General features: G+C 60.9%; 2 non-coding genes across 2 annotated transcripts; both read left to right on the top strand.

The window, feature by feature from the left end:
• Nucleotides 1-7,908: 7,908 nt before the first annotated feature.
• LOC142792402 (small subunit ribosomal RNA) lies at nucleotides 7,909-9,723 on the top strand. The gene has a single exon (XR_012890892.1). It is a non-coding gene; the product is annotated as a small subunit ribosomal RNA (ribosomal RNA).
• A 1,719-nt stretch (nucleotides 9,724-11,442) lies between these two features.
• On the top strand, nucleotides 11,443-11,595 carry LOC142792390 (5.8S ribosomal RNA). Its single transcript, XR_012890881.1, has one exon. It is a non-coding gene; the product is annotated as a 5.8S ribosomal RNA (ribosomal RNA).
• The last annotated feature ends 905 nt before the right edge of the window (nucleotides 11,596-12,500 follow it).

Here is a 12,500-nt window from a genome sequence, read left to right on the forward strand (position 1 = left end):
GTTTTTGCCGCCCCGGCTGACGCAGTTCGGACTTAGCACTTTTCGGCTGTGCCTGGCTGGCGGCCCACTCACTCGATCGCCATGTCTGTTTGCCACAGTTTTCCCGGTGGTGCCGCACCCGGGCTCGCCCCGGCTGACGCGGTTTCGTGCCGCCCCGGCAGACGCGGTTTTCGCGCCGCCCCGGCTGACGCGGTTTCGTGCCGCCCCAGCAGACGCGGTTTTTTGCCGCCCCGGCTGACGCAGTTCGGACTTGGCACTTTTTGGCTGAGCCTTGCTGGCGGCCCACTCACTCGATCGCCATGTCTGTTTGCCACAGTTTTCCCGGTGGTGCCGCACCCGGGCTCGCCCCGGCAGACGCGTTTTTTTTTTCTTTCGCCCCGGCTGACGCAGTTTTCGCGCCGCCCCGGCAGACGCGGTTTTCGCGCCGCCCCGGCAGACGCGGTTTTTTGCGCCGCCCCGGCTGACGCAGTTCGGACTTGGCACTTTTTGGCTGAGCCTGGCTGGCGGCCCACTCACTCGATCGCCATGTCTGTTTGCCACAGTTTTCCCGGTGGTGCCGCACCCGGGCTCGCCCCGGCTGACGCAGTTTTCGCGCCGCCCCGGCTGACGCGGTTTCGTGCCGCCCCGGCAGACGCGGTTTTTTGCGCCGCCCCGGCTGACGCGGTTTTTTGCCGCCCCGGCTGACGCAGTTCGGACTTGGCACTTTTCGGCTGTGCCTGGCTGGCGGCCCACTCACTCGATCGCCATGTCTGTTTGCCACAGTTTTCCCGGTGGTGCCGCACCCGGGCTCGCCCCGGCAGACGCGTTTTTTTTTTTTCTTTCGCCCCGGCTGACGCAGTTTTCGCGCCGCCCCGGCTGACGCGGTTTCGTGCCGCCCCGGCAGACGCGGTTTTTTGCGCCGCCCCGGCTGACGCGGTTTTTGCCGCCCCGGCTGACGCAGTTCGGACTTAGCACTTTTTGGCTGAGCCTGGCTGGTGGCCCACTCACTCGATCGCCATGTCTGTTAGCCACAGTTTTCCCGGTGGTGCCGCACCCGGGCTCGCCCCGGCTGACGCAGTTTTCGCGCCGCCCCGGCTGACGCGGTTTCGTGCCGCCCCGGCAGACGCGGTTTTCGCGCCGCCCCGGCTGACGCGGTTTTTGCCGCCCCGGCTGACGCAGTTCGGACTTAGCACTTTTCGGCTGTGCCTGGCTGGCGGCCCACTCACTCGATCGCCATGTCTGTTTGCCACAGTTTTCCCGGTGGTGCCGCACCCGGGCTCGCCCCGGCTGACGCAGTTTTCGCGCCGCCCCGGCTGACGCGGTTTCGTGCCGCCCCGGCAGACGCGGTTTTCGCGCCGCCCCGGCTGACGCGGTTTCGTGCCGCCCCGGCAGACGCGGTTTTTTGCCGCCCCAGCTGACGCAGTTCGGACTTAGCACTTTTTGGCTGAGCCTTGCTGGCGGCCCACTCACTCGATCGCCATGTCTGTTTGCCACAGTTTTCCCGGTGGTGCCGCACCCGGGCTCGCCCCGGCAGACGCGTTTTTTTTTTCTTTCGCCCCGGCTGACGCAGTTTTCGCGCCGCCCCGGCAGACGCGGTTTTCGCGCCGCCCCGGCAGACGCGGTTTTTTGCGCCGCCCCGGCTGACGCGGTTTTTTGCCGCCCCGGCTGACGCAGTTCGGACTTGGCACTTTTTGGCTGAGCCTGGCTGGCGGCCCACTCACTCGATCGCCATGTCTGTTTGCCACAGTTTTCCCGGTGGTGCCGCACCCGGGCTCGCCCCGGCTGACGCAGTTTTCGCGCCGCCCCGGCTGACGCGGTTTCGTGCCGCCCCGGCAGACGCGGTTTTTTGCGCCGCCCCGGCTGACGCGGTTTTTTGCCGCCCCGGCTGACACGGTTCGGACTTTGCACTTTTCGGCTGTGCCTGGCTGGCGGCCCACTCACTCGATCGCCATGTCTGTTTGCCACAGTTTTCCCGGTGGTGCCGCACCCGGGCTCGCCCCGGCAGACGCGTTTTTTTTTTTTTCTTTCGCCCCGGCTGACGCAGTTTTCGCGCCGCCCCGGCTGACGCGGTTTCGTGCCGCCCCGGCAGACGCGGTTTTTTGCGCCGCCCCGGCTGACGTGGTTTTTGCCGCCCCGGCTGACGCAGTTCGGACTTTGCACTTTTTGGCTGAGCCTGGCTGGCGGCCCACTCACTCGATCGCCATGTCTGTTTGCCACAGTTTTCCCGGTGGTGCCGCACCCGGGCTCGCCCCGGCAGACGCGTTTTTTTTTTTCCTTCGCCCCGGCAGACGTGGTTCCCCCCCCCCCTCCGTCTTTCTTTTTGTTTTTTTTTTCGCCGCGGCTGAAGTGGATTTTTCGGTGCCTCGACGCCCCGGTAGTCGCGGTTTTTCCGTTTCCGCACGGCCCCGGCTGACGCTGCTCGGTCACAGTCGCCTTTTGTGGTGATTGCAGACTTCTTGAGCGCGGGTGTTTTTTTTTTTTGTTGTTGTTGTTGTTTTATTACGCATTCGCTCCAGCAGACGCTGTTTAGACTTTTTGTTTCCTCTTTTATCCTGCGACGAGGTGACGAGGTTTATTCGGTGCCCCGCCGCCCCGGCTGAAGTGATTTTTCCTGTCCCGTGCCGCCCCGGCTGACGCGGTTGGGACTTCGCGTTTGTTCGGCCGCCACGGGTTTTGGCGCACTCGCTCGGTTGCTTGTTGTTGCCACTTGTTGCGAACCCAGGTTTCTTGAGCGAGCGCGGGCGTTTTTTCTTCCTTTCTTTCTTTGTTCTATGTGTTAGCGAATCGGCCTTTAATATCACACGAGGACTCACAACCAACAATTTTCAGTTTGAAGTGTAAAAAATCTGCAGGTGTTGACGTAACTGACTTGCCCCGTACCCTTGAGTACATCCATGAAGTTCTCGTAGTACTACTAAATCGCATTATTCCAAGTGGAGAAATTCCCATAAACTTGCAAACCTCTACACGAAAATCGGTGCGCGTGATAAAGTTGAAAATTATCGTCCGATATCAAATGTGCCTTCTATAACACAAATTCTAGGAAAAAAAAAAAAAAAAAACACTTGTTCGCCGTTTTCTGCGCCGTGACTGGCAGCACTCCGGCGAAGCGAAACGGGGTCGATTCGAGCACGATATCGGCGTCTTTCGACGTGCTCGCCGGCGACCGTCGCACGAGTACGTCGCACGAGCGCGTCTGCCGGGGCGCCGTTTGCGAAGCCGACGCAAAAGTGGGAACCGCCGCTCGGATGATCGCCGCTTTCGGCAGAGTGAGTGTTGGCACTCCGGGGAAGCGAAACAGCGTGAATGCGCCCACGAAATCGGCGTATTTTGAAGTGCCCGCCGGCGACCGTCGCACGAGTACGGTAAACCGCGTCAGCCGGGGCGTAGTTCGGGACGCCGACGAAAAAGTGGGAAGCGCAACTCGGATCTTCGCCGTTTTTGCAGGAGTGAGTGGCGGCCCTCCTGCGAGACCAAGAAGCATCGATTCGTGCACGAATTCGGCGCCTTTCGACGTGATCGCCGGCGACCGTCGCTCGAGTAGGGCAAACCGCGTCTGCCGGGGCGGGCTTCGGGACGCCGATGCGAAAGTGGGAAACGCTGCTCGGATGTTCGCCGTTTTTGGCCGAGTGAGTGCTGGCACACGGGCGAAGCCAAACGGGGCCGATTACGGCACGATATCGGCGTCTTTCGACGTGCCCGCCGGCGACCGTCGCACGAGTACGGTAAACCGCGTCAGCCCGGGCGGAGTTCGGGACGCCGATGCGAAAGTGGAGAACGCCGCTCGGATCTTCGCCGTTTTTGGAGGAGTGAGTGGCGGCACTCCGGAGAAGCCAAGGAGCGCCAATTAGCGCACGATATCGGCGTCTTTCGACGCGCTCGCCGGCGACCGTCGCACGAGTAGGGCAAACCGCGTCTGCCGGGGCGGGGTTTACGACGCCGACGCAAAAGTGGGAACCGCCGCTCGGATGTTGGCCGTTTTTGGCAGAGTGAGTGCTGGCACTCCGGCGACGCGAAAGAGCGCGAATGCGCCCACGAAAGTGGCGTATTTGGACGTGCGTGACGGCGACCGCTGCAGGAGTACGAAAAACCACGTCAGCCGGGGCGAGCGACACACGGCGGTCTGGGTGCTTATCGCTGCTATTATAGGGGCACCCCGGCAGACGCAGAAAAAAAAAAAAAAATTTTCGACCTTCTTTTTTGCTGGTCGAGCTCGGGTAACCCAGGTCGCAATGGGAGCCGCGCACGAAAGCGGCGTCGCGAGACGCGTTCGCGGTCGCTAGTCGCACGAGCTCGGCAACCGCGTCAGCCGGCGCGGAGTTCGGGATGCCGACGGCTAAGTGGGTACCGCTGCTCGGATGTTCGCCGTTTTTGGCCGAGTGAGTGCTGGCACTCCGGTGAAGCCAAGGAGCGCCAATTCGTGCACGATATCGGCGTCTTTCGACGTGCCCGCCGGCCACCGCCGCACGAGTACGGCAAACCGCGTCTGCCGGGGCGGGGTTCGCGACGCGTACGCAATAGTGGGAACCGTCGCTCGGATGTTCGTCGTCTTTGGCCGAGCGAGTGCTGGCACTCCGGCGAAGCGAAACGGGGCCGATTCGGGCACGATATCGGCGTATTTCGACGTGCTCGCCGGCGACCGTCGCACGAGTACGGCAAAGCGCGTCTGCCGGGGCGAGGTTTGCGACGCCGACGAAAAAGTGGGAAGCGCCGCTCGGATCTTCGCCGTTTTTGCAGGAGTGAGTGGCGGCCCTCCTGCGAGACCAAGAAGCATCGACTCGCGCACGATATCGGTGTCTTTCGACGTGCCCGCCGGCCACCGCCGCACGAGTACGGCAAACCGCGTATGCCGGGGCGGGGTTGGCGACGCCGACGCAAAAGTGGGAACCGCCACTAGGATGTTCGCCGTTTTTGGCAGAGTGAGTGCTGGCACTCCGGCGAAGCGAAAGAGCGCGAATGCGCCCACGAAAGTGGCGTGTTTGGACGTGCTTGACGACGACCACCGCAGGAAAACGAAAAACCACGTCAGCCGGGGCGAGCGACCCATGGCGGTCTGGGTGCTTATCGCTGCTATTATAGGGGCACCCCGGCAGACGCAAAAAAAAAAAAAAAATTTTTTTCGACATTCTTTTTTGCTCGTCGACCTCGGGTGACCCAGGTCGCAGTGGGAGCCGCGCACGAAAGCGGCGTCGCGAGACGGCTTCGCGGTCGCTAGTCGCACGAGCTCGGCAACCGCGTCTGCCGGGGCGGAGTTCGGGACGCCGACGGCTAAGTGGGAACCGCCGCTCGGATGTTCGCCGTTTGTGGCCGAGTGAGTGCTGGCACTCCGGCGAAGCCAAACGGGGCCGATTCCGGCACGATATCGGCGTCTTTCTACGTGCTCGCCGGCGACCGTCGCACGAGTACGGCAAAGTGCGTCTGCCGGGGCGGGGTTTGCGACGCGTACGCAATAGTGAGAACCGTCGCTCGGATGTTCGTCGTCTTTCGCCGAGCCAGTGCTGGCAATCCGGCGAAGCCGAACGGAGCCGATTCGGGCACGATATCGGCGTCTTTCCACGTGCTCGCCGGCGACCGTCGCACGAGTACGGTAAACCGCGTCAGCCGGGGCGGAGTTCGGGACGCCGATGCGAAAGTGGGAAGCGCCGCTCGGATCTTCGCCGTTTTTGGAGGAGTCAGTGGCGGCACTCCGGTGAAGCCAAGGTGCGCCAATTCGCGCACGATATCGGCGTCTTTCGACGTGCCCGCCGGCCACCGTCGCACGAGTACGGCAAACCTCGTCTGCCGGGGCGGGGTTTGCGACGCCGACGCAAAAGTGGGAACCGCCGCTCGGATGTTCGCCGTTTTTGGCAGAGTGAGTGCTGGCACTCCGGCGAAGCGAAAGAGCGCGAATGCGCCCACGAAAGTGGCGTGTTTGGACGTGCTTGACGACGACCACCGCAGGAAAACGAAAAACCACGTCAGCCGGGGCGAGCGACCCATGGCGGTCTGGGTGCTTATCGCTGCTATTATAGGGGCACCCCGGCAGACGCAAAAAAAAAAAAATTTTTTTCGACATTCTTTTTTGCTCGTCGACCTCGGGTGACCCAGGTCGCAGTGGGAGCCGCGCACGAAAGCGGCGTCGCGAGACGGCTTCGCGGTCGCTAGTCGCACGAGCTCGGCAACCGCGTCTGCCGGGGCGGAGTTCGGGACGCCGACGGCTAAGTGGGAACCGCCGCTCGGATGTTCGCCGTTTGTGGCCGAGTGAGTGCTGGCACTCCGGCGAAGCCAAACGGGGCCGATTCCGGCACGATATCGGCGTCTTTCTACGTGCTCGCCGGCGACCGTCGCACGAGTACGGCAAAGTGCGTCTGCCGGGGCGGGGTTTGCGACGCGTACGCAATAGTGAGAACCGTCGCTCGGATGTTCGTCGTCTTTCGCCGAGCCAGTGCTGGCACTCCGGCGAAGCCGAACGGAGCCGATTCGGGCACGATATCGGCGTCTTTCCACGTGCTCGCCGGCGACCGTCGCACGAGTACGGTAAACCGCGTCAGCCGGGGCGGAGTTCGGGACGCCGATGCGAAAGTGGGAAGCGCCGCTCGGATGTTCGCCGTTTTTGGCAGAGTGAGTGCTGGCACTCCGGCGAAGCGAAAGAGCGTGAATGCGCCCACGAAAGTAGCGTATTTGGACGTGCTTGACGGCGACCGCCGCAGGAGTACGAAAAACCACGTCAGCCGGGGCGAGCGACCCACGGCGGTCTGGGTGCTTATCGCTGCTATTATAGGGGCACCCCGGCAGACGCAGAAAGAAAAAAAAAATGGGGACATGGCGTGCGTCACCGTGCGGCTTCGCAGCGTTGCCGAAGTCGCCGAGCCCTTCGACTGAGCCGAACGGCGGACAGGGAACGTTGGTCGGCCGTTCTAACCTGTCGGTGCCACGCCGAGACGTCGTTAAGGAAAACCGCGTCGTGGGCCTCTACGACGCCGTCGAGTCGTTGTACGTTTGGTGTCCAGCGTGTCGGCGGCGAGTAGCGGACACGTCGTTCACGACTTCGGTCTTTCGCAGTCGACGCGAACTTGCGGAGAGTCGTGGTGCCTCACGTTTTCGGCAGAAACCGCGGCGGAATTTTCCCGTGCGTGCGCGCACGACCTCGGTGCTGTGCCGTCAGCGTAGTGTTGCACAAACTCGTGGCCTACCCAAGGTGCGGTACGTTTGCGGCCGTATCCTCGGTGGGAATTTCGTGAGTAGGGTCGCAAATTCTACGACCTCGGCGGGTTTGAGAGCGACGTAGACTTGTGGCACGCTCAACATGCCACACGTTTCGGGGCACACCCGCGGTGAAATTTTCTCGAGTACGCTCGTATTAGGGCCCAAGGAGGTCTGGGTACTTATCGCTGCTATTATGTGGGGGTTCTCGTGAGCGGCGTACGCGAAAGCGACCGGGTGTCTGATATGCGGCGGGCTTCGGCCTCGTCAAGCGTGTCCTCGGGTCTGCTCCAGGGGAATCCACGGCAGTCGTCTGCAGCCTCATCCGCTTGATGCGTTAGGGGCTGGTTGTCGGACGGTGCCGTTTTACCACGATATCGAGGTGTGTTCCGTGTCGTCCTCGGGCGATTCAGATGCGAAAGCGCCGAAGACGCGGGCGTGACCCGTCGTCTGGCGGCTTTGCAGTCTCGGCTCCGTTGCTAGTTCCGGCCGGTCCACCGACAGTGCAGCGGGCTTGGGCAACCCGCACGGCGCGACCGAGTCGATGCAACGAAAAAGAGCGAGCATGAACGTGCTTCTTGCCGCACGGCTCCCACTCGTCTTTCGGGAAGGTTGTGCCGTAGCGAGCTCGAACGCCGTCATCTCGGAGTGCAAAATAAGCGTGTTGGGGCGCCTGAAGGTGGCCTCCGCCGCACACAGACTGCGTCCGGCCCGCCGAGGGCGAGGACGGACGCGCAGTCGAACGATTACCTGGTTGATCCTGCCAGTAATCATATGCTTGTCTCAAAGATTAAGCCATGCATGTCTAAGTACATGCCGAAATAAGGCGAAACCGCGAATGGCTCATTAAATCAGTTATGGTTCCTTAGATCGTTTCTTCCTACTTGGATAACTGTGGCAATTCTAGAGCTAATACATGCAGTGAGCCTGGAGCCCTTTGGGTAACGGGTGCTTTTATTAGACCAAGATCGATCGGGTTTCGGCCCGTATTGTGTGGTGACTCTGGATAACTTTGTGCTGATCGCATGGCCACGAGCCGGCGACGTTTCTTTCAAGTGTCTGCCTTATCAACTTTCGATGGTAGGTTACTTGCTTACCATGGTTGTTACGGGTAACGGAGAATCAGGGTTCGATTCCGGAGAGGGAGCCTGAGAAACGGCTACCACATCCAAGGAAGGCAGCAGGCGCGCAAATTACCCACTCCCGGCACGGGGAGGTAGTGACGAAAAATAACAATACGGGACTCTTTTGAGGCCCCGTAATTGAAATGAGTACACTCTAAATCCTTTAACGAGGATCAATTGGAGGGCAAGTCTGGTGCCAGCAGCCGCGGTAATTCCAGCTCCAATAGCGTATACTAAAGCTGCTGCGGTTAAAAAGCTCGTAGTTGGATCTCAGTTCCAGACGAGTAGTGCATCTACCCGATGCGACGGCTCGGACTGAACATCATGCCGGTTCTTTCTTGGTGCACTTCATTGTGTGCCTCGAGATGGCCGGTGCTTTTACTTTGAAAAAATTAGAGTGCTCAACGCAGGCGAGTCGCCTGAATAAACTTGCATGGAATAATAGAACAAGACCTCGTTTCTGTTCTGTTGGTTTTTGGAATACGAGGTAATGATTAAGAGGGACGGACGGGGGCATTCGTATTGCGGCGCTAGAGGTGAAATTCTTGGACCGTCGCAAGACGAACTACTGCGAAAGCATTTGCCAAGAATGTTTTCATTGATCAAGAACGAAAGTCAGAGGTTCGAAGGCGATCAGATACCGCCCTAGTTCTGACCATAAACGATGCCAACCAGCGATCCGCCTGAGTTACTCAAATGACTCGGCGGGCAGCTTCCGGGAAACCAAAGTATTTGGGTTCCGGGGGAAGTATGGTTGCAAAGCTGAAACTTAAAGGAATTGACGGAAGGGCACCACCAGGAGTGGAGCCTGCGGCTTAATTTGACTCAACACGGGAAAACTTACCCGGCCCGGACACTGGGAGGATTGACAGATTGAGAGCTCTTTCTTGATTCGGTGGATGGTGGTGCATGGCCGTTCTTAGTTGGTGGAGCGATTTGTCTGGTTAATTCCGATAACGAACGAGACTCTAGCCTATTAAATAGGTGCGGGGTTCCCAGCACCTTACAACCTTCTTAGAGGGACAAGCGGCTCCTAGCCGCACGAAACAGAGCAATAACAGGTCTGTGATGCCCTTAGATGTCCGGGGCCGCACGCGCGCTACACTGAAGGAAGCAGCGTGTCTTTATCCCTGTCTGAAAAGACTGGGTAACCCGTGGAACTTCTTTCGTGATTGGGATAGGGGCTTGCAATTGTTCCCCTTGAACGAGGAATTCCCAGTAAGCGCGAGTCATAAGCTCGCGTTGATTACGTCCCTGCCCTTTGTACACACCGCCCGTCGCTACTACCGATTGAATGATTTAGTGAGGTCTTCGGACCGATGTCCGGCGCGGCCTTTCGGTTGCGCCGGTCTGTTGGAAAGATGACCAAACTTGATCATTTAGAGGAAGTAAAAGTCGTAACAAGGTTTCCGTAGGTGAACCTGCGGAAGGATCATTAACGGATTGTGAAGGGTGAGCGCCTCAGCTGCGTCTGCGCCCGACACTTTCTGCCGCTGACCCCGTTTGGACGCGGGGTCGGCTTTTCCCCACGGGGCTGCCTGAATGTGGAGCGGCACCCCGTGACAAATTGTTGCGCCCAGCGGACGCCAACACCGCGACCTTGGACGGTCGGCCAGGTGGCGGACGCGGGTACAAACGGCGCAACGCACTCATAGGTCGGCTTTCGACCCGCCACTGCACCGTGGCTCGAAGCGCTCGAAATGCGCGACCCGACCGCTGCGGGACCGCCTAGTACTGTAAACAGGAGCGGCGGAGCGCGAACGGCGAGTCGTGGTTACGTCGGTAGAAGGCGAGGCTGCGCGTTCCCGAAACGCCAGCCGAGTGCCCTCCCGACCGTTCGAGCGTGCAAGAACGAGACCCGACAATCGCGCGGCGACTGCCAAGTACGAGAGGAACGGCACAAGCGTCGGCGGTCGGTCAAGGAACTGGCGATGTGACGGGTCCGCTGTGCACCAGTGCATACCGTCCCGCCGTCCGCGGCAAGCGCCTCCGCGTCCTCGGGTGACGGAGGCTGCCGGTCGGTTCTTGCAGGCGAGGGATCTCGCTGGCACCGGTTCGCGTTGACGCGCGGCCGGTCATGGCACGGCGATGCGACGGCCGAGGTGCGCAGTACTCGATGGAGGAACCGCACGCTCCGATGACCGTCCCGCCCTCCGCGGCGTATGCGTACCGACCGTAATGGTTGCAGCAGCGCCGGCCGGCTTTTGAATTCGCCACACGAAACACGGTGCGAGATCGCGGTTAGGGGAGCGTCGACGTTGCCAGGCGTTTTGCTTGCTGCCGAGGGAAAGGCGGCACGGCCACGTCGCGCTCGTCGCGATTAGCGGGTCTGCGCGCTTTGGGAAGGTGCCGCAACGACTTGCCGAAAGAGGAAGCACGGAAGAACGAGGGACTTGGACGTCCCGACAATTGAACGCACTTGCGGCCAGGCCCTTGCTGGCTTCGTTCTTCCGCCTCGAGTAGGCTCGTACGCGGCTCCGGCGCCGAAAGTGGTCCTTGGCACCGACTTCGGTGGACGTGGGAAGTGCCGCGCAAGTACGGCGCGCCTGGCTCCACCTGTTGGCTAAAGTAGGCAGCCGGATCGGCATTTTGGTGTGCGGTGGCAAACCGTGGATGCGAAAAAAGCTTGTGCGATTTCGTGGAACAAAAAGCGGGGGTCCCCCTTTTTATGCGGAGGAGACCGACCCGCCCGCCGTGGTGAACCGCGACGCCACGGTAAAAACGGGAGAGGCTTGTCGATGGGACCGTGCATCCCGCGCTCCACGGAGGCCGGGAGGCGGCCGCCCGAGGAAATGTGTAGCCGTCGAGGCCCGCATCTGCGTGCACTCTTATCCAAATGGGTGTACCGCAGGCATTTTCTGGTTAGGCGGGCCAATGAGAGCGAGCACACAACGATACCTACGGGTCCGGCTTGGAGAACCGGCTTCGACGCCTCCCGAGTATTTATAGAGGGGTGGACCACGAAAGCACTCGCAAGTAGCGGAAGCGAAACGCCGTCCGAAACACACCGTTTGCTCGATTTGCGGCAGCCGAAAAAGGCGCGGCAGAGTTTTGGAGTCCAAGCGTGCGCTGAAAAGCGCCCTTCTTGGCCACTGTTTGGCCGAGTGCCAGAAACGTTTGGTTTTGACTGTACGGAATTGAACAAACACTTTTTCACGACTCTAAGCGGTGGATCACTCGGTTCTCGGGTCGATGAAGAACGCAGCCAGCTGCGAGACTTGGTGTGAATTGCAGGACACACTGAGCACTGAGTCTTTGAACGCACATTGCGGCCTTGGGTCTTCCCTTGGCTTCGTCTGTCTGAGGGTCGGATCACATATCAAGAGAGCCTTCGGCGCACAAGGGAACGTGAGCCGTCGACTCGTTTTGACCGCGTCGGCAACACGGACAGCACGCTGAACACCTCACAGCGAGCGCCAACAGCGGCCACTCAAGGGCGAGACGGTGGCGACCGTCGTGCCAGAGCCCAACCGAAACGGGGGCGACCGACTGCATTGAGGATGTGGCACCTCGTTGAGACCGCCGCAGGACTTCGAGTCGGAAGGAAGCCTGCAGGGAAAGTGCGGTCGAGGTTGCGTACTCCTCTCTGCGACCGGGCGCGCAAGAGCTGCGAGAGCCACGGACGCGCAACTTTAACGCACGGTAAACACGAGGAGCGAAAGCCGGCCAGCAAAGCTTCTCCAGCCGTGCGCAAAGTGCGCGAGATCGCAGCCTTGCGTTGCGCTTGTTGCCCTCGAAGTAAGCAGGGTGTCCCGTAGACCGGGCGCTCGAACACGCTGCGGGGCCGTGCCTCCTCCAGGCTTTGCCGCGCGAACAGGGAACGTTCGCGCGCAAAGCGCAGGGAGGTGAGGAGGCTGCGCCCGACGTTTGCGGTTCGCTGCGTACGCGGTTGATGCGGAGAGCACGGCGCGACGACTTGCCGCGAAGCGGAAAAAGTCTCCCGCACGAGTTGGCGAAACGTTGGCGAAGCTTAAGGCGTTCTCGTCGTAGTCCGCCGTCGGTCTAAGTGCTTCGCAGTTCCCGTCCCGTTCAAAAAACTGGGCCACTCCAGTTGGGGCGGGGGCGACGCTACACGAGACGATGCCTCTCGCCAGGCTGCGTGGCTGCCCTTGCGGCGGCGGCGACTGGCCTCGGCGGTGTTTGGGCTTTCGACACGGTCGTTTATCACGCAACTGCTCGGACGACGCACGCGCGCAGCGGAATGCCGCTTGCCAG

Source organism: Rhipicephalus microplus, unplaced genomic scaffold (genome assembly GCF_043290135.1).
Source record: "Rhipicephalus microplus isolate Deutch F79 unplaced genomic scaffold, USDA_Rmic scaffold_218, whole genome shotgun sequence".
Taxonomy (NCBI): Eukaryota; Metazoa; Arthropoda; class Arachnida; order Ixodida; family Ixodidae; genus Rhipicephalus; species Rhipicephalus microplus.